Source organism: Zootoca vivipara, chromosome 2, assembly GCF_965207765.1.
Source record: "Zootoca vivipara chromosome 2, rZooViv2.hap1.1, whole genome shotgun sequence".
NCBI lineage: Eukaryota > Metazoa > Chordata > Lepidosauria > Squamata > Lacertidae > Zootoca > Zootoca vivipara.
This window is the reverse complement of record NC_142584.1, coordinates 121,660,021-121,665,800: the sequence shown is the minus strand read 5'-3', so window position 1 is coordinate 121,665,800 and position 5,780 is coordinate 121,660,021. Positions and strand designations below refer to the sequence as shown.

General features: G+C 45.0%; 1 protein-coding gene across 1 annotated transcript in view; it reads left to right on the top strand.

The window, feature by feature from the left end:
* Positions 1–5,780, top strand: part of LOC148687238 (uncharacterized) — a 62,204-nt gene that overhangs the window by 4,372 nt on the left and 52,052 nt on the right. The window lies entirely within an intron of this gene.

The window sequence follows — 5,780 nt, the reverse complement described above, 5'->3', positions numbered from 1 at the left end:
GAGCATTAGATATTTGTCGCCTGTTCCCTTGGTGTACAGGCATGGATCAGCCACACTCTTTTTAAAACCTAGTTTTACAAGGGCTTGATTTAAACATTGGTTCCAACATCTTCCACTTTGTTTGAGCCCATAGACAGCCTTTTTCAAACGCCACACTGCACCATTTCTCTCTTCAAAACCTGGGGGTTGTTTCATTAACACTTCATGGTCTAAATTTGCATGCAAATATGCAGCATCAACATCAAAATGGTGGACTGCTAGTTTTCTTACAGCAGCAATGGAAAGCATTAAACGAAAAGTTTCACTCCTTAAAGTGGGAGAAAACACTTCGTCATAGCTCTCCCCTTTAATCTGAGTGAACCCTCTGGCTACTAATCTGGCTCTGAAACGTGGCTCTCCAGATGCAAGGGTTTTTCTTTTGTAGACCCACTTGCATGACACCACACTGCCACCAGGTGGCGGCACTATGACCTCAAACACTTTGTTACGTTTAAAAGAGTCCATTTCTTCTTTCATAGCTTGTTGCCACAAAGCACGTTCCCCAGGGGGTAAGTTTAAGACTTCATCATAACTTTGTGGCTCTACACTATTCATATTACATGCTCTCACTCCTAGGGTCAAACGCTGAGGAGGTACACCCTTGTTTGAACGCTGAGAGCGTCTAGGCAAAACTACTTCTTCCTGCTCACTTATCTCTGGCTCTTCTTCCTCTACCTCTGGAGAAGAAGTATCATCTATTGCCACATCTTTTGGGGAAATCTGTGCCTCCTCCTCATCCTGCTCCTGTGTTGCCAATGGCTGAGAAGAAGCCTCCTCTCTTACTTGCAGGGGCAGTAGGCAATCTGGATTCGCGTGGATCATGGTCCACCTGTCCTGGTCAGCGAAGTCTGCGCTTCGTGACAAAACCACGCGTCCTGGGCGTAAATTGAAACGCCACCCTTTGCCATAGGACTGATATCCCACAAAACGCAGTCTCTGTGCTCTAGCACCCCCTTTTTGGCGCTGAGCTTTGGGGATATTTACATGTGCCCAAGAACCTCAATTATGGAGCATCGTCCACTCTGGTTCTTTCCCAAACAACACACGATAAGGAATATCCTTTATAGAGCTAGACCAGGTTCTATTAATCAGGAAGTTCGCTGTGAGAAAAGCTTCACCCCACAGCCTATGGTTGTGACCTAATCCTGCATCCACTAGCAGACAGTCCTTTACTGATTGTATTACAGCCCCACGTCTTTCACACAGACCATTTTCTGCAGAACTATAAGGGTTAGTTAAACGATGAGTGATCCCCTTACGTCTCAACCATGCCCCAAACTGTTTATTCAAAAATTCCCCGCCCCTATCTGTTTGCACCCCTTCATGGATCAATGCCTTGTCGTGGCGAAGGGGCTTGAATAACTCAGAGAAGCTATGAGCTATGCCATGCAGGGCCACCCAAGATGGACAGGTCATAGTGGAGAGTTTTGACTAAACGTGATCCACCTGGAGAAGGAACTGGCAAGCCACTCCAGTATCCCTGCCAAGAAAACTCCATGGACAAAGACAACAGGCATATAAAAGTTATGACGCTGAAAGATGAGCCCCTCAGGTCGGAAGGCGTCCAACATGCTACTGAGGAAGAGCGGAGGACAAGTACAAGTAGATTCAGAGCTGATGAAGCGGCTGGGCCAAAGCCGAAAGGACGCTCAGTTGCGGATATGCCTGGAAGCGAAAGGAAAGTCCGATGCTGTAAAGAAAAATATTGCATAGGAACCTGGAATGTAAGAACCATGAATAGAGGTAAGCTGGATGTGGTCAAAAATGAGATGACAAGAATAAATATCGACATCCTGGGCATCAGTGAACTAAAATGGAAGGGAATGGGTGAATTCAGTTCGGGTGACTATCATATCTACTACTGTGGGCAAGAATCCTGTAGAAGAAATGGAGTGGCCCTCATAGTCAACAAAAGAGTGGCAAAAGCTGTGATGGGATGCAATCTCAAAAATGACAGAATGATCTCGATACGAATCCAAGGCAGACCTTTTAACATCACAGTAATCCAAGTTTATGCACCAACTACCGGTGCTGAAGAAAGTGAAATTGACCAATTCTATGAAGACCTACAACACCTTCTAGAAATGACACCAAAGAAGGATGCTCTTCTCATTACAGGGGATTGGAATGCTAAAGTAGGGAATCAAGAGATAAAAGGAACAACTGGCAAGTTTGGCCTTGGAGTTCAAAATGAAGCAGGGCAAAGGCTAATAGAGTTCTGTCAAGAGAACAAGCTGGTCATCACAAACACTCTCTTCCAACAACACAAGAGACGACTCTACACATGGATATCACCAAATGGGCAGCATCGAAATCAGATTGATTATATTCTCTGCAGCCAAAGATGGAGAAGCTCTATACAGTCAGCAAAAACAAGACCTGGAGCTGACTGTAACTCAGATCATCAGCTTCTTATAGCAAAATTCCAGCTTAAACTGAAGAAAGTAGGAAAAACCACTGGGCCAGTAAGATACAATCTGAATCAAATCCCTTATGAATACACAGTGGAAGTGAGGAACAGGTTTAAGGATTTAGATTTGGTGGACAGAGTGCCTGAAGAACTATGGATGGAGGCTCGTAACATTATACAGGAGGCAGCAACGAAAACCATCCCAAGGAAAAGGAAATGCAAGAAAGCAAAATGGCTGTCCAACGAGGCCTTACAAATAGCGGAGGAGAGGAGGCAAGCAAAATGCAAGGGAGATAGGGAAAGATACAGGAAACTGAATGCAGATTTCCAAAAAACAGCAAGGAGAGACAAGAGGGTCTTCTTAAATGAGCAATGCAAAGAAATAGAGGAAAACAATAGAATGGGGAAAACCAGAGATCTGTTCAAGAAAATTGGAGATATGAAAGGAACATTTCGTACAAAGATTACCATAATCAAGGACAAAAGTGGTAAGGACCTAACAGAAGCAGAAGACATCAAGAAGAGGTGGCAAGAATACACAGAGGAATTATACCAGAAAGATATGGAGGTCTCGTACACCCCAGGTAGTGTGGTTGCTGACCTTGAGCCAGACATCTTGGAGAGTGAAGTCAAATGGGCCTTAGAAAGCACTGCTAATAACAAGGCCAGTGGAAGTGATGATATTCCAGCTGAACTATTTAAAATTTTAAAAGATGATGCTGTTAAGGTGCTACACCCAATATGCCAGCAAGTTTGGAAAACTCAGCAATGGCCAGAGGATTGGAGAAGATCAGTCTACATCCCAATTCCAAAGAAGGGCAGTGCCAAAGAATGCTCCAACTACCGCACAATTGCGCTCATTTCACACGCTAGCAAGGTTATGCTTAAAATTCTACAAGGCAGGCTTAGGCAGTATGTGGACCGAGAACTTCCAGAAGTGCAAGCTGGATTTCGAAAGGGCAGAGGAACCAGAGACCAAATAGCAAACATGCGCTGGATTATGGAGAAAGCTAGAGAGTTCCAGAAAAACGTCTACTTCTGCTTCATTGACTATGCAAAAGCCTTTGACTGTGTCGACCACAGCAAACTATGGCAAGTTCTTAAAGAAATGGGAGTGCCTGATCACCTCATCTGTCTCCTGAGAAATCTCTATGTGGGACAAGAAGCTACAGTTAGAACTGGATATGGAACAACGGATTGGTTCAAAATTGGGAAAGGAGTACGACAAGGTTGTATATTGTCTCCCTGCTTATTTAACTTATATGCAGAATTCATCATGCGAAAGGCTGGACTAGATGAATCCCAAGCAGGAATTAAGATTGCCGGAAGAAATATCAACAACCTCAGATATGCAGATGACACAACCTTGATGGCAGAAAGTGAGGAGGAATTAAAGAACCTTTTAATGAGGGTGAAAGAGGAGAGCGCAAAATATGGTCTGAAGCTCAACATCAAAAAAACCAAGATCATGGCCACTGGTCCCATCACCTCCTGGCAAATAGAAGGGGAAGAAATGGAGGCAGTGAGAGATTTTACTTTCTTGGGCTCCTTGATCACTGCAGATGGTGACAGCAGTCACGAAATTAAAAGACGCCTGCTTCTTGGGAGAAAAGCAATGACAAACCTAGACAGCATCTTAAAAAGCAGAGACATCACCTTGCCGACAAAGGTCCGTATAGTTAAAGCTATGGTTTTCCCAGTAGTGATGTATGGAAGTGAGAGCTGGACCATAAAGAAGGCTGATCGCCGAAGAATTGATGCTTTTGAATTATGGTGCTGGAGGAGACTCTTGAGAGTCCCATGGACTGCAAGAAGATCAAACCTATCCATTCTTAAGGAAATCAGCCCTGAGTGCTCCCTGGAAGGACAGATCCTGAAGCTGAGGCTCCAATACTTTGGCCACCTCATGAGAAGAGAAGACTCCCTGGACAAGACCCTGATGTTGGGAAAGATTGAGGGCACTAGGAGAAGGGGACGACAGAGGACAAGATGGTTGGACAGTGTTCTCGAAGCTACGAACATGAGTTTGACCAAACTACGGGAGGCAGTGCAAGACAGGAGTGCCTGGCGTGCTATGGTCCATGGGGTCACGAAGAGTCGGACACGACTAAACGACTAAACAACAACATCTGTTTGCAACTGCACAACAGGGCGATTGAAGAGCCTTTCAGCTTGGGCAACCCATTCTCTGAATGTGGGGAAACACTCTGACTTCTGTTTTAGCAAAAACAGCCAACTAAAACGTGATTTATCATCTATCACCAGAAAAGCGTATCTGGCGCCCCCTTCAGTCTTCTGTGGAAAAGGGCCTATCACGTCACAATGGACAAGTTCTAAAACCTCTTTAGATACTCTGTCACTTTTAGAAGCCACAGGCTTCCTCTTAGATTTGGCCATTTTGCATACATTGCAGTCTAAGAAACAGTTACAGCTTTTTACTTTTAGGTTCTTGCACACCTTTTGCATCTCTGAAAGTACACGAAAATTTGCATGACCCAGTTTCCTATGTAGTTCATGTATACACCCCTTATGAACTGGCAAATTCTCTTGAACCACCTGGGCTGCTTTAACAGGCTTGTCTTGCATTACATACAGCCCATTTTCTATCTTTGCATGGCCACATACCTGAGTTCCTTTCTTTATCAGACAACCATCCTGCGTGAACTCAACACTATACCCTGCTTTAATCAAACAACTTACAGACAGTAAACAGTAGTCCAAGCTGCTTACAAACAGAGTCTCTGGCAGAGTAGTGTTCAAACACTGCAGGAAACATGTTCCCTGGCCATTAATCTTGCTTTTATGACCATCAGCAAGATAGATAGAGTCTTTTCCTTCAACTGGCTTCCCCAGGGTCTTAAAGTCCTTCCGATTGTTGCAGATTATGCTGCTGCTGCCAGAGTCCAGCAACCACGTTCCTCGAGGTATCTTCCTCTCCTCTCGAGAAAATGCAGAAACAAACTGAGCAGAACGCGTGTTCTTCTTCCCTGAAGAGAGCCCCTTCTGCTTACGTTTCTGTGTCAATTGCTGTCTCTGCTCCACGTTGTCTCCTGGAAGTCTTGCCCTGCATTGACGCTGGAGATGCCCTGGTTGGTTGCATCTAAAGCACCTCCTCACTGCCATGGCCAAGTCCAAATCTTGGCTTTGCTCCTTTTGCAGATTCTGCTGCTGGCCCCCTCGGCTGTAACTCCTCTCTTGGAGTTCAGCCTGTCTATCTGACCTTCTCTCTGCTTCCTCGGTCAATCTTCCAACCACATACTCAAGGGTCAGATCTCGGGGACGCATACTCTCCATGCTGTTAATCACGGGCATCCAGCTATCAGGCAAACTC